General features: G+C 27.4%; 1 protein-coding gene and 1 non-coding gene across 4 annotated transcripts in view; one reads left to right on the forward strand and one right to left on the reverse strand.

Moving 5' to 3' along the window:
- Positions 1-27,999, reverse strand: part of LOC145254646 (protocadherin Fat 4-like) — a 1,852,201-nt gene that overhangs the window by 1,266,176 nt on the left and 558,026 nt on the right. The window lies entirely within an intron of this gene.
- On the forward strand, positions 321-427 carry LOC145255059 (U6 spliceosomal RNA). The gene has a single exon (XR_013863849.1). It is a non-coding gene; the product is annotated as a U6 spliceosomal RNA (small nuclear RNA).

Genomic DNA, 27,999 nt, shown 5'->3' on the forward strand with positions numbered 1-27,999 from the left:
AGAGGAAGAGGTGGAGAGAAAAGAGTGAGGAAATGGAGATGAAGGAGAAAGGACACAAAAAACAAGAGAGAAGGGGGAGGAAAGAGAAAGGCGAAGAAAAAGGGGGAAAGAAAGAGGACTTCCGGTTTCTCTAACTAATGTAATAAAACCTCATTTACTGATTAATGCCGATTTGCTTCTAATTAACTTTGTTTTGATGCAGAAGACAGAATTGATAACATCATCGTACGTTACTCAGATCAACCCCCAAAACTTCTCTCTTGGGATGCAATAGAAACCTTCCTGGACCTCTAGCCCTGGGTTCAGCTTCAATAAGAAGAGTACACGCTTCGGCAGTACATATACTAAAATTGGAACAATACAGAAAAGATTAGCATGGCCCCTGCTCAAGGATGACGCGCAAATTCGTGAAGCGTTTCATATTTTTTAAAGTCAAACTAACAAGAATAAAAATAGGCTATACACATTTAATCCACTCATATCTCCTAAAAAAAAGAAAGCCAACCCATTTGTATACCTTGTCAAATAATACTCACAATCAAACATATATTAATTGAATGCACTGATTTTCTAACTACAAGGAATAATTTCTACAAAGAAAAAAAAAAAGGATTTATTCGATAAAAACAACCCCCATATCATACTTTCATATCTTAAAAAAATTGGCCTTTATCAAAAAATTTAAAAAGAACTCTATATACAGCAGCTAGAGCAGGGAGCAAAGGCTCCCTGAACCCATAGACATTTTGCACAAAATAACCCAAAGAGTTGACATGCTCACACTTTGGGTAGTAGCCTTCAAATCCAATGTAAACAAGTTCTTGTTGAGCCTTCCCATAAATAATCAAATTCTACCCAATTTACATCATTAACAATTACTGCACTAATACCTAACATTTATTAACCATTATCCTCGAGTGGCCTTCAGGCCTTGGTAAGTGATGACTCCCAAGTAAAATAAAAATATTTTCTATCACAAGTAGTGATTTTGAAATTGTTACAATTTAGGTATTCTTGCATCAAATTACAAAAATGATTTTTACCCCTTCTCAAAATGTCCCTCAATTTTGTTAAAAAAAATTTCGTTGCCTGTTATTGTATCACAAAACGGTAATTCCCTTTAACCTCGTTATATTTGCAGGATCAGAATCCTACAAAAAATAAAAAATAAATAAAAAAACGCCAAAAAATAAAGGTGCATCTTTGAAAACGTCATTAAATGAAACATCAGTTATTTAAATTCCGTTCTCTCTTACCGATTCTGGCAGAACTATAAAAATTTCGGCCGCAATAAATGCCAATCAGAGAATTCAGATAATTGAAAATTGCCATAGCGTTTCTTTTGTGGAGACCAAACGAAAAATGCAGAAGAGATTGATTGTCGATTATTGTTTCGGGAAGCAAACCTCCGCCTCCACCTGCCATCGTGAATAAAGTGTTGGGTAGCACTTTACGGATCTATATTACCTGAGAACAAAGATAAAAATATTTTATTACCGTGGAAACATGAATTCTGCACTTTTGTTCTTTGACTCTAAACTTGCTTTGCGATGGGTTATACTCGTAGTGGATTCCATTTGGGAATGGCACTTTTACGAGCAAAGCTATTTGCATCAACAAGAATAAAAAGAACATGTCTGTGATGGTTCGGAATGATCGCCCATAAAAAATAAATAAATAAATAAATAATGATCATCAAAAATAATGGATATAATTAGGGTTGGAATTTTAAGGGAAGCAATTTTTGTTTTTACAAAGAATTTGAATGTCTACCGGACAGAACTTGAATGCCTACTGGACAGAATTGGAATGCCTATCGGCAAAAATTTGAATGCCTATTGGAAAGAACTTGAATGTCTACAGTAGAGAATTCGAATACCTATTAGACAGGCTTTTGACAGGGTATGGCATGAAGATCTTCTCAGGAAAATCAGATCATACGGTATCACTGGAAGAATACTTAACATAATTAAATCCTTCTTAGATAAGAGAAAAATCCAGGTTGTCCTCGACGGTTGTACATCTAAACAATATGATATAAATGCGGGAGTGCTTCAACGGTCTATCCTTGGATCTCTATTATTCCTAATATTCATAAATGACCTCCCTGACAAAATTGTCTGTGAGATGGGTATATATGCCGATGACACCATGCTCTATAACAGACACGACAGGAAAACAAATGAACACATATCTAAAGAAATGGCAGAAACACTAAAGGACGACCTCCAATCTGTAGTGGAATCGTGACAAAAATGGATGGTCACATTCAATGCTACCAAGACTAAACTTGTTACCTTCAATAACTACAAGAAACCTTCTCTACCACCAATAGCAATGGTCAAAGACTCTTTACCTGAAAGTACATCTTTTCACCCCCTCTGCCTAATGTTCACAGGAAACGAGTTGGAAAATTACATTGACACATTGCCAGGACCGCTGCGAAGAAGGTAGGTTCTCTCTACCGTGCTAGAAAGCTACTAACGCCCAAAAGTATCCTGTACCTCTATAAGGCCACCATCCGCCCATGTATGGAGTATTTTTGTCATATTTGGGCTGGTGCATCTGCTACTAGTCTCTCGCTCCTAGACAAGTTTCAAAAGAGAGTTGCCAACCTGATAAGTCCTGAACTGTCATCTAAGCTTCAGCCTCTGTCCCATCGACGAAATGTAGCAACCCTCTGCCTGTTCTAAAAATACTTTAACGGTGAATACTCTGACGAACTTCAAGCACTTGTACCCCCTCAACGTAAATACCTCGACAAACTTGACAAGCAGCTAAATCCCACCCCTTCACAGTTGAGATCCCTAGATTTAAGAGAGCCTTCTACTCCAGTAGTTTCTTCCCCAGAATCGCTAGACTTCAGAATTCCCTTCCGGGTTCCTGCTTCCCCAACTGTACTGACATGCAGAAGTTCGAGTGTAACGTGAATCGACATCTTGCTGCCCAACTCCCCACATAGTACCTCTGTAGCTTATGCCCCTAATAGTAGCCCCCTACATCAAAGTGGCAATGTGCCTTGTTTGAGGTGAAAATGTAATAAAAAAAATGTGATAAAAAAAAAATTTGAATGCCTACTAGTAATTCTTCTCAAGTATCTAAGGTGTCTTTCTACAAAGTTTGTAAGGACAACCTGGTATGATGACACTTTCTCTTACAAGTAAACCTCGACCAAAACAACAAAGTGATTAAGCGTTTGATTTCTGAGTACTGACGTAAAATAAAAAATATAAATATTTTTATTCAAACAAACATGGACACATGCCATACTACTATCACAATGCTAATCAACAGTAATTAAAACTACGGTCTTCTAGGGCAATTATATAAGTTTATGATTTAGTTGTTCATATTGAATTAAAAAAATTGAACTTTATTTGCTATTGAGCATCCTTATAAAAACATAGTAAAACTTCTTTTGCTTGTCTATCAATTTTCAGTTTACAGATTCGAGATTTGACATAAGGAGTATTGAGATTTGGAAAAAAATCTTCTTAATCGGTTTTCGGCCAGAGATTCGGTTCTCAACGAGTCAAAGTTCAACGATTTGACCTTTGAAAACACTACCAAACTTCTCCCATTTTACATCTAAACACTTGAAATTTTAGATGTAGGTTACTGGGACATGGATTAAACCTTTTAATTTGATTTGAGCCCGAAACAATAAATGTTAAGGGGTCAAAATTGGAGTCAAATTAAAAAAAAAAAAAATTGACCTCTGCTGTCTCTACCAAATTATTTAGCCAATTTTTAGTCTAAACGTTTAAAATTTTACATGAAGTGTATTCAGACATAGGACAAGCTTAATCAGTTTTTGGTCGAAAATTTTGCTGCCAAGGGGTCAAAGTTCAAAAGATTTGACCTTTACGGTCCTTAGCAAAGTTTTCAGCCAATTTTGGGTTTAAACATTTGAAATGTTACATAAAGGGTATTCAGACATGTAGCAAGCTTTTTAATCAGTTTTGGGGCGAAAATTTGGCTGTCAAGAGGTCAAAGTTGAAAGAGTTGACCTTTGCAGACTCTACTAAACTCCTTCACCAATTTTGGGTCTAAACACTTGAAATTTTAGATGTAGGTTACCTGGACTTAAATCAATTTTTTAATATATATATACATATAAAGTTATAAACAGTACATAGGGCCTGAGCAAAGCCGGGCTGAACTGCTTGTAATAAATCAAGCTATTTACTTATAATAAAGTTTGATTTATTCAAACATGTAACATAAATATCTAGGCATTGTGTCCAGTTGTTGTGGAGTCCTTGTCACCGGACTCAAGCAGCGATTCAGGAGAGGTGTGGTTAGGGGATTGTGCAACCCTTGCTTTACAACTATATTCGTAGTTACCTTTGCAGGGGGTATCCATTGTCTTTCAAGACTGAATGGATAGATAAATAATGGAGTTGATAGCTTGAGAATGTGGAGTGTTTTATCTTCTATATATATAAAAGGCAAAATGTGTGTGACCATTTCGTGTATGTTTTCAAAAGGCTTTTCTCGCACACGGTTCCGAGGTCGTTACGATCGCTTACAACTGTTTATATGGGTCCTAAATAACAATATGTACGATTTGGGAAAGCGCGTCGCATCTAGATTTATTTACGTCGACTTTTACAAAATTATTGCTATTTTGGCTTCTCGTGTGTTGATTGGGCTTTTTAGTATAAATATGTGAAACTAAACTCAAACGACGTCTTCTCGGTATTGCGCCGGGGAAAAACGTCCAAAAGCAATCAGCTTTGATCAATCTTGTATATCAGTCTGGACAATTGGGAGCTGCTTTCCCCTCCCTAACATCTGTTGGGGGAAAGAAACAGACAAATTTGGGTTTGCGTGACTTCTATTTGACCTTCTTAATTAGGTCAAATGGAAGCCGCAGAAAGTGCCCGCCCATTGGCTGATTAGGATGGGCGCGGTAGAAACTTGGAAGCTGATTGGCTAACTAAAAATTCAATAGCATGTCCTTATATAAAAACACGAAGTAACCGCAACTCTTTGCATAAGTCTGGAGAATTTTCACGAGAATGAAACGCGGAATATTCTGTGTAGCTTTATTGCCATATGTATTTTTATAACTTACTACCTAGCTCTATCTATGTATTAAGCACTGTTGAAGTAAATACTGAAAATCTATGCATGAAATTAAGTAGTTATATATATATATATATATATTATATATATATATATATATATATAAATCGTATATTTATAATGTAAATGTATAAATTCGATTAAAGAAGGAACAGTTCGATTTTTACTGAAGTAAACATCCTTATACAACCTAACATCGCAAGTGAAATTAAGTTTTTATCATCGCACAAACAGTATAAAAGTCAACAGTAGGTTCTTTGATATGGCAATGGCGTGTTCGAAATTGAGCGTTTCTATTTAGATCAACATGGAACCATGAAACTTGAATTTTGCATTTTAAACTTTAAGTCAAACTATTTTATAAAAATAACTTTATAAAATCAACAGTACGTTCTCTACAGTGCAATGTAGACTGCAATGTATTTTGGAGTAAGTCACGACAGGGAGGCATGTAAAGCTTCCTAATCGTACACACGATGGATCCACAACTAGAGCAGGTAATCAATCGATTGATTAAAATATGGGCGAATTCACAGATTTCAATGACAATAAAATTAAATGTGAAACATTCGGTGATCCTCATTCAATACCGGGCAACGTCGGGTTTCCCTGCTAGTATATATGTAAGAAATAAAATGGAAGCGCTTCTACAAATTTGACTCAAATATGACTGGTTTTGCTGAATGCATGAACAATAAATTTATATTACCAGTGAAAGCATAAACAATTCAACAATTCCTTGGTCTTTTGGTTAGGAATAAAGTGTATTATCTGTTCTGTTGCTATACTTAGTCTATTCTGTACTTTGTCACTGAATGAGAAGTCCTTCTAGACTGAGGTAATTTTAATTATTTTTATACATATTAAAAGTGTGCCGTTTTGAGGAGCTGAATTTTCTCCACAATGATAACCGAAATTGTGTCTAACTTTGCCCTTGTAGGGATGCAATTAAACAGGAACAATAGGTTTATATAACTAACGAGTACGTAAACTTATATAGTTAGTAGGAGCATAAACAATAGATTTATATAGCTAGTTAGTGCATCAGTCGATTTGAATTTGCAGAAACGATTCGATAGTCTTTATCCGTATCTGTTAGGCCGATCCAACACACGCAGTCATGAACAAAGAAGTGATCCTTAGAAGGAAAGGTCGACAACATGGATTAACCGGGATCATTCAGTAAACGGAGGCCAGCAAGCACTTACATCCGCAAAGAAACCAAAATCCCGCATGGATTTTAAGCATTTAAAGGATTGATTCACTCTGGCGCTTGTCGGGATTATCAAGAGGTTTTACATGAGATACTTTCGAATTTATCATTCGGAAAATATGTGACGTTCAAGAATCTAAACCCGTACATTCCCCGTCAACTTCCGTTCTAACCCTACAGCTTCGAAGCACAATGTTTGAAGAATTCTGGCATTTGTTTTTGTACTCAAGTCCATGAATATTCTTCGACGAGAATAATTGCTTCAAGGATTTAGAAGAAGCCGTTGAATTATTCTAACGCTACAGAAAGTGGCAGATTCCTGACGCAATCCTCTAGCTATGCAAGACTTCAAGCGTGATTTAGTGACTGGGTTCGAATCTACCAACCAGCAGTAATTATCACTTCCTACGCTCATGATTGCATGAGCATGGAACACTAGTGTCTGTAGATATAAAGATAATTGTTAATATTTATTTTGACAAAGTATTATAATATATATATATATATATATATATATATATATATATATATATATATATATATATATATATACGTTTTATTTTTTGTTACCGTATCTTTTTGTTAAGTTACATTATTGTTTCGGCTACACGGCCGTTTTTTTTTTGTCCGTCTGTAGCGTCCTCAGACTTCTGAGGACGCTACAGACGGCAAAAAAAAAAAAAAAAACGGCCATGTAGCCGAAACAATAATGTAACTTAACAGAAAGATACGGTAACAAAAAATAAAACGCATATTTGCTCTACAACAGTATTGAGCACTTTCTTCAGTTTTTATTAATTACCATCTCCACTAAATATATATATATATATATATATATATATATATATATATATATGTATATATATATATATGTATATATATATATATATATATATATATATATATATATATATATATATATATAGTAAATAATTATATATTGATATATCTTTCTTTAGATAATCATAACAACGGATATTCACTTAGGGTTAATCCAAAGGTTTATTTACAAAGGATAGAATACGAGATTCTGTCTCGTTTTGTGTCTTCCAAACTCTCTAATCCCGGAGGAGTATATCTACAATGTCTATCTGATTGTCCGGAGTGTGCGAGGTTATTCTATTATAACATGTGTGTGAGTGTGTGTGTGTGTGTGTGCGTGAGTGTGTGTTTGTATAGCGTAATCACGCTGACACACCGCTTCTCATCAGATCACCGAAGTTAAGTAACGTTGAGGCTAATTAGAACCAGATGCGTGACCAATTTGGGAATACCAGGCGCTGTATGTAGGAGGACGTTGACACCGCCTTGCAAGAGCTGCAAAAACCTAACGTCGTTCATCTTCCCTAACGGAGATATATATGCGACTGTAGACCGCTCGTGAATTTCATACTCCCATGGAACTTCCTCCTTTGGAGGAACCCGGTTAAACCTAGATAGGGTGAGTACCGTTTTAAATATATATATATATATATATATATATATATATATATATATATATATATATATATATAACTACTTAATTTACTCACATAAAATTAATATACGAAAGTATAGATTTATGCGTAGACTTTAAGTATTTACTTCAAAAGTGCTCAATACGTAGGTAGAGCTAGTTAGTAATTTATAAAATATATATGGCGATTAAGCTACACTGAATATTCCGCATTTCATCCACTCTAGGACTTTTCAGGCTTATATGCGCATAAGCCTGAAAAGTCATAGAGTGGATGAAACGCGGAATATTTAGTGTAACTTAATCGCCATATATATTTTATAAATTACTATATGTGTGTGTTACATGATAAGGGCTGTCCCCTTTTCATGTAAGTATAAAAATGGAGAATTTAGTTTAAAATAAAATGAAATAGCAATAGACAAATTCGAACCTCGTAATCTGGGTTTAGAAATAGATTACGTGTGAGAATTTAAAAATGTAAAGCAAACATTTGTTTAGAATATAGATAAATATTTCAAGGAAAGAATGTTAACTATCAAGTTTGTTATGAAATTTTAAATTGAAAGAATGCAGCTTATAAGATAATGTTTTTAACATATTGGATAAATAGGTTACTGAGAAATAGGAAAAGTTTTGGACACGTATGTCCATAACACGTGAAAGAAGGCACACGTTTTAACATGTGTATGACGTCACGGAAAATAGAAAGTTCTAGGGATAGAGAAAAGCTTGAGTTAGAGTTAGAGTCAGTGAGAAAACTCAGAGAGATTCTAGGAGCGAGACGTCACTTCAAGAAAAAAAATGTGAAACTTTGAATTCTTGATGATGGAATCACGGTCGTGTGAAGAATAAACCATCAAGTGTTTTTTGTAAAGCTCGTCTTGTGTTTATGATTCTTATACAAAGGTAAAGTCCAATTGTATTATATATTTGTATTTTATCTCTTTACATACACGTCTCAACATCATCATGTCTGAACGATATGTCCTCACTCAAAGAGCTTTCTTCTTCTTCCATTCAACACAATTAAGGAATGAACTTTTAATATATAAGAATCTCTTATAACATGAACAATATCTCTCTAAGTCTCTTATATAAACAACTTCTCTCTCTCTCTCTCTCTCTCTCTCTCTCTCTCTCTCTCTCTCTCGGAGTCTTTCAACATCCCTCACTGTAATAAAACTCCTTCTAAGCATCTCTCACTAAGAAAAAGCATCAATTATAATAAGACTTCTACTCTCTTTCTAAGAATATCCTCTCTCAATGAAACATCTATATAACAAACAGTAATTTGGTACCGTGACCAGGATTCGAACCTGGGTTACCACGGCCACAACGTGGGGTCCTAACCACTAGACGATAACACCTATATAACATGTGTGTGTGATCCCATATTTTGCTGGGGAGAGTTACTTGGTTTGTCGTGGGGCATTTCTGGAACAGTTGGCATAAACAATAGGCAGACGCAGACGAACGATAAAAACATCAAAGATCAATCACTAGTGTGCGACAGCTACTGGTGGTTCTTTTCTTGACGTCGTTACGGGCAGGATTTTATCGGCGTTGTTGATTACAAGAACCGCTTCACTGAAATTGAACGCTTGTATAACAATAAGCGAACAAACACCCATTTTTTTGAATAAAAATATCGAATTATTTATTTTACATTCAAGGAGCATTTTAAATTCAGTGGTTGTACCAATTTACAATGCCTCCCCACGGGACAGAGTTAGACACCAGCGTCGTGTTTTTAACGTGGAGATCTTGTCCATTAGGCCAAGTATGTCTTCAGTGATTGTAGGCCCATGTCCATCGCGGACAGCACAAACTGCTAAGAGCGTCGCTGGCACGAGACCATCTTGTAAAGCGTCCTCGGCTTCAACTGTCTAAAACAGTACGATTGACTTCTCCTCGCTTTCTTAATTGTGAAATAAAGAAGGAGAGGGAGAAGTACAAACATAACGTTTGAACATTACTATAAATTCGATTGTCTGCAAGCAGGCGTGACCTCTATCACCTTTCTGCACTTATTCGTACAAAACACTTTTCAGTCAAGCCCACGCTGACTGATGCTGACATTTTGGAATTGCCCAGGCAGATTGCCTCCCCACGAGAACAGTACACATCTGGTAAAAGGACCTAAATGTGGGAAGCTGGGGCTCCCTCGAAAGGGTTTCTCACCCATTGTGAAATATATATATATATATATATATATATATATATATATATATATGCTAGCTGTCTGCCCGGCGAATCTTTTATTTTTGGCTCCCCATACATGACGTCATCCTTATGACGTCATAGTATATCTATAGATGTGTTTATATATATATATATATATATATATATATATATATATATATATATATATATATATATATATATTAGTGTTGGGACGATTAATCGGAATCAGAATCGAGAATCGGAAAATTTCGGGGTATCGGAATCGGAAAAATTGATGCCTATTTTCTGATGCCAAAACGACTCTTTTTAATTCTCTTTTTTTATTTGATTTTGTTTAAAGTAAAATTTTCCGCTGATGGTAATAATGATAAAATAATAAATATTTATTGATTTTAAAATACCAGTAAAGCTAAAATCTATAAATCATTCAACACAAGTGGAATTTGACGTTTAGGAAAATATCTGCATATTTAATGTGTTTTTGCGAAAATCGAGGAAAATAACAATCTTATAGTTAAATAATTAGAGATTCATAAATTATCGGAATCGGGAAAAATATTGGAATCGTCTCATCACTTTATATATATATATATATATATATATATATATATATATATATATATATATATATAGTTAAGCATATTGAGAAGTGATACACGAATTACCATTAGCGTATAAGCGACGCTCTTTGTGTAAACAAATCGAGCGGAGGTATTTCGGACGATGTCAAAACATCGTAAAATTCACTACTCGTTCAGCGGCCGCCAATAGCATAATGGTTAGGAGCCTTGACTGCCATACATACAGTCGGGTTTCAATCCTGGCTTGCGGTGGTTGCCTGTCTAGCCGCACTGATGAGCTGTGAAACAGCGAAACAGTACTGTATGTGGATGACTATATATATATATATATATATATATATATATATATATATATGTATGTATGTACAATCATATGACGTCATCTATATCTTCATTGTAAACAAACAAATAAGCAGACAAAATACAGATTTATATATAGATAGATGCGTAATTTAGTTTGTTTAACTCTATGTCTAACAAGGTGAGGATACTTTTTTTTTTTGGCGTCTCATTCTCTACAAATGCCGAATTCGCAGCTGCTTTTTGAAGATCTTTTTTTTTTTCATTAGTTTTCTATCAATTTGTTTTTTTATCAGATAATTAGACGAAGAATTGAAAATATTTATGACACCTATGGGACTTATATAGATTCTTTTTTATTTTCACGCAAAAATATCATGGGAAAAATCGAAAAAAAAAATAAAACAAGATATAATTAAACAAAAATCTGTTATTTAAACAATGCTTGCTTAAATGAAAATATGCTGCTTAAATACACACACAATATATATATATATATATATATATATATATATATATATATATATATTTGCATATTTAATATTTGATATATATTTAATATATATATTTATATCTGCATATTTAATGTAATTTGACGTTTAGGAAAATATCTGCATATTTAATGTGATGTACGAAAATCGAGGAAAATAACAATCTTATAGTAAAATAATTAGAGATTCATAGATTATCGGAATCGGGAAAAATATTGGAATCGTCTCATCACTTTTTATATATATATATATATATATATATATATATATATAATATTATATATCGAACACACAAATATAAATTGGAGAATAATCTCTACTAGTAGTATGTATGTGTTCTTTCCTCATATGTTCCGAAACGGTTAGTTTTATCTTTTGAAAATTTTACACTAAGTTAATTTATATGTCTGGCAGTGATCTTAGATATGTTTTGTACAGACATTCATCCGACGAATATCGGAAATCGAAAAAATCCTATATTAAAAATAGTATTTCTCTCTTATAGATAAAAAAAAAGAAACAAAAAGTTTTACAAGGGAATAATTTACGTTACACCGACAAAGAGAAATAATAAAATCTCAGCCAATCAATTCTTCTTAAAAAAAAATAAAATAAAATAACAGACTTATCGTCATTTGGAAACATAACTCAGTGGTAGAGCATTCGACAACAGATCGAATGATCCCCTGTTCAAGCCTGGGTGTACTTCACCATTTTATTTTAATTTTTTTCTCATTAATAAGTTCAATTTACTATAAAAGAAGAAATGCCATTTAATATTGCCGCTAATCGTTTCTTCGTTTGTATATTTTAAAACTAAACATTAATCAGAAGTGACTTTTCCAGGGCATTCATCGTCAAGCCCAAATATCGGCTGACGTGATATTATAAGCAAACACAGACGGAATTTGATGAACGACATTATCATTATTATTTTTTCTTCTCCGAATTAGTCCACCGGGCAAATTATTCCTCGTAATATATAATGTTCAATAGAGGATTGATTCTATAATAAATCATACGCAATCTGCATAAATTAAAATATCAAGTGTAAGCGTATTGTACGACCGGACAACGCCGGGCGTCCAGCAGGTTCTTTTATACAAGAAATAAAAATCATTAAATCAGTGTTCCGTTCACAAACAAAATTTGACATTGACAGTACCCCCCCCCCCCCCGCGTAAAAATAAGGATTAGGATGTTATATTTTTTTTTCTTTTCTCCACTGTATCCCCTTTTTAAAATAAACATTTCTTTTAATCTTTTTTCATTTTCCTTTGAACATACTAACGAGTCAATTCCACCTCAATTCGACATCGCCCCCACCCCTGTTAACAGTCGAACAGTCAACAGGTACCGGTTTAATCAACAAGAGCGACTTACTCTTGGTGAGATTTACTGTTAAGATTGTCCAAACTACTGCAACTAATTTATTTGGTTTGCAATCCTCATTAATTACGAGGATGGTTTCATCTTACACAAATCTGATCAATCAAAACTAGACGAATGTGCGCATGCCTCCAGATTCGATTGATTCAAGCCATAATTATTTTCGTTCATTTGGATTACACGGACTACTATCCACATCTTGGTTCTATAATAATAACTTTTAAAAATAATTATTTTTCATCGGACTAGTTCTTACCTTGAGTGCGAGTGCGCAAGAACCCGTGGCGCCGTGGTTATAGTACTTCGAAAAATCAATTGTAAAATGTGATATTCTCCTGAAGGTTGAAGGTTCAATCCTCAGTATAGACGACCGAAAAATAAAACTGCAAATTACAGTCATGGCTAACGGAACAATAGCACACTACCTCCGTGAAGTGAAAGAAAGTTTTCCGTTCGAAATTCCATTCAAACTTTCGAGTTTGACAGAAATATTCCCAAGTTCGACAAGATACATCTGAAGAAGGTCGGAGGTTACATCGACCGAAAAGGTGTTAAAATCACAGTCAAGATGGGAGCAGTAGTCCGATGAATCCAAATAATTCGAATAACCAATCCTCATCTCAAAAAATCAGAAACGTCATAATAATTTTCTTTTATTATATCTATGTGTAATAAATAAAGATTAAAATATTTCAGAATTGCATTAAATTTGATCCATAATCACGAGATGTTAATTGAAATTCCGTAACTTTCATTTATTTTTTTATCAAGAACACTTTAATCTTAAATCTTGAATTTTAAACATTTTTAGAATAAAAAATAATGTAATGGATTTTAATCAAAATCGGAATAAGGATTCTAGATATGAGGTTTAGTCTCATTATATATAGAGTGTTATCTTCGTAAGGAGAAAGAGCGTGCACGCTGTTGTGTTTGGGGAGGGGGATTAATTTTGACCCGGCCGGAAACGGGAATGCTAATATACATATATTCATGTTTTGAGGGAGGTGATGCTTGATCAACACTGCTGGGGATCCATGATGTAATATACTGTTTAGTTTTAAAATCCCCCGAAACTGTGTTTTGTGGTAAACAGCTGATGATCCCTGCAAGAACCTTGGCACTATTGTTTGTTTATCTAAGTAAACCAAACATTATACATGTGTGTGCATGTGTTTGTGTGTATGTGTATGTGTATTAAAGAAAGTTGGCGAAAGCTCTTAGACGAGCCATTAACAAAAATATTGTTTCTCATTTAATAACATCTTCGCATCGTTAAGTCGTCTCAAACAGTTTATTTTCTAATGCTATATATATATATATATATATATATATATATATATATAGAGAGAGAGAGAGAGAGAGAGAGAGAGAGAGAATATAAGAAACATGCATTTCCTCTTTTTATTAGAATTTTCCATTACACGAAATTAAGCCACAGCAACGCGTGGCAAGGTACAGCTAGTATATATATATATATATATATATATATATATATATATATATATATATATATATTATCTAGTATATACATACATATATATATTATCTAGTATATACATATATATATATTATCTAGTATATACATACATATATATATATATATATATATATTATCTAGTATATACATACATATATATATATTATCTAGTATATACATATATATATATATTATTTAGTATATACATATATATATATTATCTAGTATATACATACATATACATATATATATATTATCTAGTATATACATACATATACATATATATATATTATCTAGTATATACATACATATACATATATATATTATCTAGTATATACATATATATATATTATCTAGTATATACATATATATATTATCTAGTATATACATATATATATATATTATCTAGTATATACATATATATATATTATCTAGTATATACATATATATATATTATCTAGTATATACATATATATATATTATCTAGTATATACATATATATATATATATTATCTAGTATATACATATATATATATATTATCTAGTATATACATATATATATATTATCTAGTATATACATATATATATATTATCTAGTATATACATATATATATATATATATATTATCTAGTATATACATATATATATATATATATATATTATCTAGTATATACATATATATATATATATTATCTAGTATATACATATATATATATATTATCTAGTATATACATATATATATATATTATCTAGTATATACATATATATATATATATTATCTAGTATATACATATATATATATATTATCTAGTATATACATACATATATATATTATCTAGTATATACATACATATATATATTATCTAGTATATACATACATATATATATATATGCATGTATATACTAGATAATATATATATATATATATATATATATATATATATATATATATATATATACTAGCTGTACCTTGCCACGCGTTACTGTGGCTTAATTTCGTGTAATGGAAAATTCTAATAAAAAGAGGAAATGCATGTTTCTTATATTCTTAGTACAGCAATCCACTCCAAAAAGTTAAAAAAAAAAGGCGAAAATAAAAAAAATATGGTACTCTTGCAGAATTGGATCCGGATCTTCGGGAGTTACCATCAATCATGGCTTGGGCTCGACCATCATTCAGTGGATTAAGCCGAAAGTTGCTAAACCATTGAAACGCTAAATAGTTTTCTTTTTTATTGTATTAAAAAATGTGAGTTTTTAATTAATATTTGGGTAAGGGGGGTACTATACACAGATTCGAAAAAGTTGTTCAAAAACGAATAAATGAAAGCAAAGGTAAGGTAAATTACGTTTCTATCTAACTGGATAATTTTTTAGTGTTTTTATTTAATGTAAAATGTTTAATCGGTTCGAAAAAATGTAGTGTTTATCTGTATATTTGAAAAATACAAATGGCGGCAAACTGTTGAACACATTAACTTTGGGAAAATGAGTTAAAACTAAAAAAACTATACAAAATACTGTCAGGAACTCAATATATGTTACTGTGACATAGGCAGACATGTATTCAGTGGTTTTTAACAGTATTTTGTATATTTTTTTAGTTTTAACTCATTTTCCCAAACCTAATGTGTTAACACAGTCTGCCGCCATTTGTATTTTCAAATATAACAGTAAACGCTGTGTTTTTGAGCCGAATAAAAATTTTGCATTAAAAAAAACAAAAAAAATTATCCATTTCGGTAATAAAGTAACATATCTTGCCTTTGATAACATTTGTTAATAAGGTCACGTGAGTCGATTAATGGGTGCTAATGCACTTACTGATCCGCGCTATTTTTTTAAAATCGTATTCCCAAGCTTAATTAAAGTTTTATGTTTTTTTTTTTGGGTATTATTTTTAGATTAGGCCCACCTCCACAATTTTCTTTTAAATGACGACTTTAAAGGTTTCCGACTATGCTGAATACAGAAATCGCATTGAAATTTTGCAGAAATAAGTAGTTATCGAGATATAGATAGTTGTTTGATGCATTGTATTCTTTGGCGGCCATCTTTGTTACGTGCATAGATTTGTTTATGACGCACGCAAGCGTGTAAAAAAGATGGCTGCCAGAGATTACAATGCATTATACAAATTTTTAATATCTCGATAACTACTTATTTCTGCAAAATTTCAATGCGATTTCCGTATTCAGCATAGTCGAAAACCTACAAAAGTCGTCATTTAAAAGAAAATTGTGGAGGTGGACCTAATCTAAAAATTTACCGTTTTTTTTTCATTCAATTGTAAGGTTAAAGTACAGAATAGGTACAAAACACCCTCTTCTCCCAATGTTAAGAATGGCTTTTTAAATAATAACGTTATTATTTCAGCACGGATCAATAAGTGCACGAGTACCCAATTTCTTTATAAGCATTCATATTTTCTTATATAAAAACAAATTCTGTAAAAAGAAAGAAAAGAAAAAACGTGCACTTTCAATCTTTGTTAAAAAAGGGTTTTCTTGAAAAAAAAATACGGTAAAAAAAGCAAAGAACAAAACGTTAATCGGTATTCATGTAGAGAGTGATCCTTGCTGAAATAATAACGTTATTATTTAAAAAGCCATTCTTAATATAGAAGGGGATTTTATACATATTCTGTACTTTAACCTTACAATTGAATAAAAAACATATCATAAAACTTTAATTAAACGTGGAAATGCGATTTAAAAAAGAGCGCAGATCACTCTCTGCATCAGCACCGAAAGTACAAAATAGTTAGAAAACATCCTCCCTCCCCATGTTAAGAATGGCTTTCTAAATAATGTTAATGATTCAGTACTCTTCCTTGTCTGCTTAAGTTTAACTTTTTTTTATTAAATTGTTAGGTGAAAGTCCAGAATAGTTACAAAACACCCCTATCCCTATGTTAAGAATGGCTTTCTAAATAATGTCATTATTTCAGCGGGGTAGCTTCTCTGCATAAGTACCATGTTTTGTTTTTAAATTGTTAGGTGAAAGGACAGAATAGTTACAAAATACCATCCCCATGTTAAGAATGTCTTTCTAAATAACATTATTTCAGCACGGTATTTTCTATGCATACGTACTATCTATTTTTGTTTATTAAATTGTTAGGTGAAAGTATAGAATAAATGCAAAACTCCCTCCCCATGTTAAGAATAGCTTTCTAAATAACGGTATTATTTCAGCACGGTACCTTCTCTGCATAAGTACTATCTTTTGTCTATTAAATTGTTAGGTGAAAATATAAAATAGTTACAGAACACTCTCCCTTTCCCATGTTAAGAATAGCTTTCTTAATAGCGTTATTTCAGCATGGTACCTTCTCTGAATAAGTACCATCTTTTGTTTATTAAATTGTTAGGTGAAAGTATAGAATAGTAACAAAACGTCCTCCCCATGTTAAGAATGGCTTTCTAAATAACGTTATTATTCTATTATTATATTATTATGATACTTTCTCTGCATAAGTACCATGTTTTGTTTATTAAATTGTTAGGTGAAAGTACAGTACTCATGCAGAGAGTGATCCGTGTTGTAATAATAACGTTAATATTTAAAAAGCCATTCTTAATATGGGGAGGGGAGGGTGTATTTTAACCTTACAATTGAATAAAAAAAACATATAATAAAACTTTAATTAAACCTGGAAATACGATTTAAAAAATAGCGCGGACCACTCTTTGCATTAGCACCAAATATTATTTAAGCAAGTTACCAATCCGTAAAAAAAAACTGTACTTTTACCAACCAATCTTATATCGAACAACAAAAAAAAAAAAACCAACTCAAAAAGCAAGCGATAAACTGTTTTTTGATCTTATATAATAAAGAAAAAAATGTTTAAATTAAACAATTTGGAAGATAAACAAATGAATTATGTTTTTTTTTGTTTTTTTTTTACTTATCGAGTAAACAGAAAATGAAATCTACTTCTTTTTCGTCAATTCGTGGCTGTGAATCGAACCGGAAGTTCAGTTTTATCAACAAAGCAGGTTCGCACTAACGGTTAAAAAATATATTTATTTTATTTAATATTTTAATAATTCGCGAGGTAAATTTATTTTAATAACATAAAAACATCTCTCGACTCTAAAGATGGGTTGTGTGAAAATTTCAAATAAATTGGTAACGTAGAAATATGTTTTTATTCACTTGTAACAAACCAAGAATTACATTTATATATATATATATATATATATATATATATATATATATATATATATATATATATATACATACATACTAGCAGGCCGCTTAGCATTGCCCAATCTTAAAATACGCTTAAATATGATATTTTAATTAATGCAGATTTCGTATTTATTATTGTACTAGCAGGCCCCGGTGGAAATATGTCTCCTACCCCACCTGTCAAAAAAAAAAAAAAAAAATTAAGTACAGTTGTTAGTTGGATCCACTTCTTGCCCATTATAATGTCAGGTACTAGCATCCGTGGCCAATGTACCGTTACAATATACAGACGCATTTCATATATATTTATATATTGGAAAGTATAATTTCCAAGTAGTAGCGTATTTGTTAATATGATTTTTGCAAAAAAAAAAAAAAAAAAAAAAAAAAAACGGAACTTAAAAAAAATATCTGTTGAGGAGGCCGAAATCACATTGTAGTATCTGTTCTGATATTGCATCTCACATTTTCTGACCTCGATCAGTGTAGGAGAAATCCTTCTAGACCGAAGCAATTTATATTTTTGTTCCTATCCAGCATGCAACGCAACTAAATGGGAGCTAACGTTTGTATAGTAGTCACGTGCCAAACTGTAATGTGTAATATGTTTTGTCGTGGTCGTTGCGGTCGGCTGCGGTGTGATAAAATAATGAAAAAATACAATTCGTCTTTTGTTAATTGTTTAATGTTTGAGGCATATTTTCTATTTTGGCATACTAATTGAAAGAAAACGCAACTAATCGGGAGTTAACCTTTTCAATTGAGTTAAAATGTAAGTTTGATTATGCTTTGAAGGCGTCGCTGTCTTCGTCGTGCTAAAATATTAAAAAGAATACACTTTCGTAGTTTGTGAATTGTATATATTTTTTGTTGTATTTTTTTGTGGTGATAAATCCTGACCGAGTACGTAGGTAATACTTTCTGGTATAATAAGCCAAAAGAAAATGTAAGTAGAAAAATATTTTATGTAAAAAAAAAGAAGTGCATCCATAAAAATAATTAAAAGTAGCAAGTAACCTTTCTGTAGTTTTGTCTTTTAATGCTTTTATTAGGTTCGAAAAACAATAACCGTTATTGTATATATTTTTTTAATTGAAACATGGAACATGTAACGAATTCGTTTATTTTTAAATCACCGAATTTTTTAATATGTTTTTTTTTTCTTTTGCCGAAAAAAAAAGAAGGAATTTTAAGAAAAGAAATATGTTGGGGAGGCCGAGATCATAGTGTAGCATCTGTTCTAATACTGCATCTCACCTTTTCTGACCTTGACCAGTGGAGGAGCAATCTTTCTAGAATGAATTAATTCGTATTTTTGTGCCCTTCCAGAGTGCAAAGCACCTTTTCAATTAAGTACATGTTAATGTATAAGTTTGATTATCTGTTGAAGTCGTCGTGCTGCAATTAATGGAAAACACATTTTCGTATTTAGTGAAGCGTAAAATTTTTGTGTTGTATTTATTATTTTTTGTGATAATATATCCTGATGGTCTTGTTGACCGAGTACTTAGGTAATACTTTAGGCACCGCCAAAACTGGGAGGGGGGGCACGTCAGTACCTTTTGACGGACCGTCTTTTTAAAAATCTACCAAAAATCAGGTAATTATCCGATCAATACGAAATTTTCAGCGATTATTAAGAGAAGAATGAACTTTATAACAGTGTACTTATTTTTCATAAACGATATTTATATATATATATATATATTTTTGCTTACAACCCCCCTTGTTTTGAAGTGGGAACAAATATGCTTAAAATAATCATCTGAAACTGAACAAAACATATTGTGCTGCTGTAAGGGACAGAATTATAGATTAAAAAAAAAATTTTTTTTAAATTGTTTGCATACCTTATTTTGACGTCTGAATATCAGAACTTCGATTGTGTTTAATTATCCCGCTTTTGAGTTTTGAAGTGTGAAATTCGGTGAATATGTTAAGTAAAATACTTAATTTAAGTTAAGCAAAACAAAAAAAAAATTTTTTTAATATTTATACGAAAAAAGCCATTTTAAAATCTTTGATAAATAAATTAACAATTTTTTTTAGCGAGCCGAATAATGCATGACCATTATTAAACAGGACATGCTTTGAAGAATCGATACAAAATAAATTCGATAAATATTGTGCCCTTTGTGTTAAAAATAGCATCATTTTTTTCGATCCCGTTTGAAAACGTTTTCCGCCTTTCGACTACGGTGAACAAAACGCGCTGAAATAATTTTTTTTATTCTGCTTTAAATTGCCCCCACCCCCATTTTGGGGAGCCTGGCCCCCACACACGTACACATTAAAAACCAAACTCATACAAATGGTCACCCATCTGGTACTGGCCAGCCTCAGCTTAATAATACATTGAAATTGTCGTCACTGAAAAATAAGATTTTTGGCCTGTTTGGTCTTCCATAGTTTGCTTCTTATCAAACGCAAACGTAAACAGTGTCGATCTAGACTCTAAATTGACGCGACATAACTGGTTACCTATATAAATAAGTGGAATTATTTGAAATCCAGGTACTTATAATATTTTTGCATATTCTCTTAGAAAATCATCCTAAATCTTAGTTAGACAATAAATAAATAAATAAATAAATTATTTCAAAAACCTTTTTTCTTTTTTAAATATTTATGTACGTTTTTTGTGCAAGACAAAAAATGTCAATTGTTAACTTTTTGGGAAAATTAAACATTTAAAATTTAATTAAAAATAGTAGAAAAAGTTTTACATTATTCTGTTTTCTATATGATAAAATTCAGGGTTTTATCTTTCTGGAAAAAAAAAAGTTACTCAGAAATAATGGATTTTAAAAAATGTAATTTCGTTTTAAAAAACAACAACGACTAGATTTTGCGGTCATTTTTGGCGGTGCCTATAATACTTGCTCGTGGAATAAGCCAACAAACATAAGTGGAAAAATCTTCTTAAAAAATAAAGGAAAAAAAAAGTGCAATCCCCAAAACATACAAGTAGCAAGTAACTGTTCTGGATAAGTTTTGCATTGCAATGTATTTTAATGTTTTTATTATTTATTATTTAATGCAATGTATTTTAATGCTTTTATTATTTATTATTTAATGCAATGTATTTTAATGCTTGTATAATTTATTATTTAATGCAATGTATTTTAATGCTTTTATTATTTATTATTTAATGCAATGTATTTTAATGCTTTTATTATTTATTATTTAATGCAATGTATTTTAATGCTTTTATTATTTATTATTTAATGCAATGTATTTTAATGCTTTTATTATTTATTATTTAATGCAATGTATTTTAATGCTTTTATCATTTATTATTTAATGCAATGTATTTTAATGCTTTTATCATTTATTATTTAATGCAATTTATTTTAATGCTTTTATTATTTATTATTTAATGCAATGTATTTCAATGCTTTTATTATTTATTATTTAATGCAATGTATTTTAATGCTTTTATCATTTATTATTTAATGCAATGTATTTTAATGCTTTTATTATTTATTATTTAATGCAATGTATTTTAATGCTTTTATTATTTATTATTTAATGCAATGTATTTTAATGCTTTTATTATTTATTATTTAATGCAATGTATTTTAATGCTTTTATTATTTATTATTTAATGCAATGTATTTTAATGCTTTTATTATTTATTATTTAATGCAATGTATTTTAATGCTTTTATTATTTATTATTTAATGCAATTTATTTTAATGCTTTTATTATTTATTATTTAATGCAATTTACTTTAATGCTTTTATTATTTATTATTTAATTCAATGTATTTTAATGCTTTTATTATTTATTATTTAATGCAATGTATTTTTATTCTTTTATTATTTATTATTTAATGCAATGTATTTTAATGCTTTTATTATTTATTATTTAATTCAATGTATTTTAATGCTTTTATTATTTATTATTTAATTCAATGTATTTTAATGCTTTTATTATTTAATGCAATTTATTTTAATGTTTTTATCATTTATTATTTAATGCAATGTATTTTAATGCTTTTATTATTTATTATTTAATGCAATGTATTTTAATGCTAGTATTATTTATTATTTAATGCAATGTATTTTAATGCTTTTATTATTTATTATTTAATGCAATTTATTTTAATGCTTTTATTATTTATTATTTAATGCAATGTATTTTAATGCTTTTATTATTTATTATTTAATGCAATGTATTTTAATGCTTTTATCATTTATTATTTAATGCAATGTATTTTAATGCTTTTATTATTTATTATTTAATGCAATGTATTTTAATGCTTTTATTATTTATTATTTAATGCAATGTATTGTAATGCTTTTATTATTTATTATTTAATGCAATGTATTTTAATGCTTTTATTATTTATTATTTAATGCAATGTATTTTAATGCTTTTATTATTTATTATTTAATGCAATGTATTTTAATGCTTTTATTATTTATTATTTCATGCAATGTATTTTAATGCTTTTATTATTTATTATTTAATGCAATTTATTTTAATGCTTTTATTATTTATTATTTAATGCAATTTACTTTAATGCTTTTATTATTTATTATTTAATGCAATGTATTTTAATGCTTTTATTATTTATTATTTAATGCAATGTATTTTAATGCTTTTATTATTTATTATTTAATGCAATGTATTTTAATGCTTTTATTATTTATTATTTAATTCAATGTATTTTAATGCTTTTATTATTTAATGCAATTTATTTTAATGCTTTTATCATTTATTATTTAATACAATGTATTTTAATGCTTTTATTATTTATTATTAAATGCAATGTATTTTAATGCTTGTATTATTTATTATTTAATGCAATGTATTTTAATGCTTTTATTATTTATTATTTAATGCAATTTATTTTAATGCTTTTATTATTTATTATTAAATGCAATGTATTTTAATGCTTTTATTATTTATTATTTAATGCAATGTATTTTAATGCTTTTATCATTTATTATTTAATGCAATGTATTTTAATGCTTTTATTATTTATTATTTAATGCAATGTATTTTAATGCTTTTATCATTTATTATTTAATGCAATGTATTTTAATGCTTTTATTATTTATTATTTAATGCAATGTATTTTAATGCTTTTATTATTTATTATTTAATGCAATGTATTTTAATGCTTTTATTATTTATTATTTAATGCAATGTATTTTAATGCTTTTATTATTTATTATTTCATGCAATGTATTTTAATGCTTTTATTATTTATTATTTAATGCAATTTAGTTTAATGCTTTTATAATTTATTATTTAATGCAATTTACTTTAATGCTTCTATTATTTATTATTTAATGCAATGTATTTTAATGCTTTTATTATTTATTATTTAATGCAATTTATTTTAATTCTTTTATTATTTATTATTTAATGCAATGTATTTTAATGCTTTTATTATTTATTATTTAATGCAATGTATTTTAATGCTTTTATTATTTAATGCAATTTATTTTAATGCTTTTATCATTTATTATTTAATGCAATGTATTTTAATGCTTTTATTATTTATTATTTAATTCAATGTATTTTAATGCTTTTATTATTTAATGCAATTTATTTTAATGCTTTTATCATTTATTATTTAATGCAATGTATTTTAATGCTTTTATTATTTATTATTTAATGCAATGTATTTTAATGCTTTTATTATTTATTATTTAATGCAATGTATTTTAATGCTTTTATTATTTATTATTTAATGCAATTTATTTTAATGCTTTTATTATTTATTATTTAATGCAATTTATTTTAATGCTTTTATTATTTATTATTTAATGCAATGTATTTTAATGCTTATATTATTTATTATTTAATGCAATTTATTTTAATTCTTTTATTATTTATTATTTAATGCAATGTATTTTAATGCTTTTATTATTTATTATTTAATGCAATGTATTTTAATGCTTTTATTATTTATTATTTAATGCAATGTATTTTAATGCTTTTATTATTTATTATTTAATGCAATGTATTTTAATGCTTTTGTTATTTATTATTTAATGCAATTTATTTTAATGCTTTTATTATTTATTATTTAATGCAATGTATTTTTATTCTTTTATTATTTATTATTTAATGCAATGTATTTTAATGCTTTTATTATTTATTATTTAATTCAATGTATTTTAATGCTTTTATTATTTAATGCAATTTATTTTAATACTTTTATCATTTATTATTTAATGCAATGTATTTTAATGCTTTTATTATTTATTATTTAATGCAATGTATTTTAATGCTTGTATTATTTATTATTTAATGCAATGTATTTTAATGCTTTTATTATTTATTATTTAATGCAATGTATTTTAATGCTTTTATTATTTATTATTTAATGCAATGTATTTTAATGCTTTTATTATTTATTATTTAATTCAATGTATTTTAATGCTTTTATTATTTAATGCAATGTATTTTAATGCTTTTATCATTTATTATTTAATGCAATGTATTTTAATGCTTTTATTATTTATTATTTAATGCAATGTATTTTAATGCTTTTATTATTTATTATTTAATGCAATGTATTTTAATGCTTATATTATTTATTATTTAATGCAATGTATTTTAATGCTTTTATTATTTATTATTTAATGCAATGTATTTTAATGCTTTTATTATTTAATGCAATTTATTTTAATGCTTTTATCATTTATTATTTAATGCAATGTATTTTAATGCTTTTATTATTTATTATTTAATTCAATGTATTTTAATGCTTTTATTATTTAATGCAATTTATTTTAATGCTTTTATCATTTATTATTTAATGCAATGTATTTTAATGCTTTTATTATTTATTATTTAATGCAATGTATTTTAATGCTTTTATTATTTATTATTTAATGCAATGTATTTTAATGCTTTTATTATTTATTATTTAATGCAATTTATTTTAATGCTTTTATTATTTATTATTTAATGCAATTTATTTTAATGCTTTTATTATTTATTATTTAATGCAATGTATTTTAATGCTTATATTATTTATTATTTAATGCAATTTATTTTAATTCTTTTATTATTTATTATTTAATGCAATGTATTTTAATGCTTTTATTATTTATTATTTAATGCAATGTATGTTAATGCTTTTATTATTTATTTTTTAATGCAATGTATTTTAATGCTTTTATTATTTATTATTTAATGCAATGTATTTTAATGCTTTTGTTATTTATTATTTAATGCAATTTATTTTAATGCTTTTATTATTTATTATTTAATGCAATGTATTTTTATTCTTTTATTATTTATTATTTAATGCAATGTATTTTAATGCTTTTATTATTTATTATTTAATTCAATGTATTTTAATGCTTTTATTATTTAATGCAATTTATTTTAATAGTTTTATCATTTATTATTTAATGCAATGTATTTTAATGCTTTTATTATTTATTATTTAATGCAATGTATTTTAATGCTTGTATTATTTATTATTTAATGCAATGTATTTTAATGCTTTTATTATTTATTATTTAATGCAATGTATTTTAATGCTTTTATTATTTATTATTTAATGCAATGTATTTTAATGCTTTTATTATTTATTATTTAATTCAATGTATTTTAATGCTTTTATTATTTAATGCAATGTATTTTAATGCTTTTATCATTTATTATTTAATGCAATGTATTTTAATGCTTTTATTATTTATTATTTAATGCAATGTATTTTAATGCTTTTATTATTTATTATTTAATGCAATGTATTTTAATGCTTATATTATTTATTATTTAATGCAATTTATTTTAATTCTTTTATTATTTATTATTTAATGCAATGTATTTTAATGCTTTTATTATTTATTATTTAATGCAATGTATTTTAATGCTGTTATTATTTATTATTTAATGCAATGTATTTTAATGTTTTTATTATTTATTATTTAATGCAATGTATTTTAATGCTTTTATTATTTATTATTTAATGCAATTTATTTTAATGCTTTTATTATTTATTATTTAATGCAATGTATTTTAATGCTTCTATTATTTATTATTTAATGCAATGTATTTTAATTCTTTTATTATTTATTATTTAATGCAATGTATTTTAATGCTTTTATCATTTATTATTTAATGCAATGTATTTTAATTCTTTTATTATTTATTATTTAATGCAATTTATTTTAATGCTTTTATTATTTATTATTTAATGCAATGTATTTTAATGCTTCTATTATTTATTATTTAATGCAATGTATTTTAATTCTTTTATTATTTATTATTTAATGCAATGTATTTTAATGCTTTTATTATTTATTATTTAATGCAATGTATTTTAATGCTTATATTATTTATTATTTAATGCAATGTATTTTTATTCTTTTATTATTTTTTATTTAATGCAATGTATTTTAATTCGTTTATCATTTATTATTTAATGCAATGTATTTTAATGTTTTTATTAATTATTATTTAATGCAATGTATTTTAATGCTTTTATTATTTATTATTTAATGCAATGTATTTTAATGCTTTTATTATTTATTATTAATGCAATGTATTTTAATGCTTTTATTATTTATTAATTTATGCAATGTATTTTAATGCTTTTATTATTTATTATTTAATGCAATGTATTTTAATGCTTTTATTATTTATTATTGAATGCAATTTATTTTAATTCTTTTATTATTTATTATTTAATGCAATGTATTTTAATGCTGTTATTATTTATTATTTAATGCAATGTATTTTAATGCTTTTATCATTTATTATTTAATGCAATGTATTTTAATTCTTTTATTATTTATTATTTAATGCAATGTATTTTAATGCTTTTATTATTTATTATTTAATGCAATGTATTTTTATGCTTTTATTATTTAATGCAATGTATTTTAATGCTTTTATTATTTATTATTTAATGCAATGTATTTTAATGCTTTTATTATTTATTATTTAATGCAATGTATTTTTATTCTTTTATTATGTATTATTTAATGCAATGTATTTTAATTCTTTTATCATTTATTATTTAATGCAATGTATTTTAATGTTTTTATTATTTATTATTTAGTGCAATGTATTTTAATGCTTTTATTATTTATTATTTAATGCAATGTATTTTAATGCTTTTATTATTTATTATTTAATGCAATGTATTTTAATGCTTTTATTATTTATTAATTTATGCAATGTATTTTAATGCTTTTATTATTTATTATTTAATGCAATTTATTTTAATGCTTTAATTATTTATTATTTAATGCAATTTATTTTAATGCTTTTATTATTTATTATTTAATGCAATGTATTGTAATGCTTTTATTATTTATTATTTAATGCAATGTATTTTTATTCTTTTATTATTTATTATTTTATGCAATGTATTTTTATGCTTTTATTATTTAATGCAATGTTTTTTTATGCTTTTATTATTTATTATTTAATGCAATTTATTTTAATGCTTTTATTATTTATTATTTAATGCAATGTATTTTAATGGTTTTATTATTTATTATTTAATGCAATGTATTTTAATGCTTTTATTATTTATTATTTAATGCAATGTATTTTAATACTTTTATTATTTATTATTTAATGCAATGTATTTTAATGCTTTTATTATTTAATGCAATGTATTTTAA

Source organism: Euprymna scolopes, chromosome 30, assembly GCF_053919585.1.
Source record: "Euprymna scolopes isolate OS-2025 chromosome 30, ASM5391958v1, whole genome shotgun sequence".
NCBI classification, from domain to species: Eukaryota; Metazoa; Mollusca; class Cephalopoda; order Sepiida; family Sepiolidae; genus Euprymna; species Euprymna scolopes.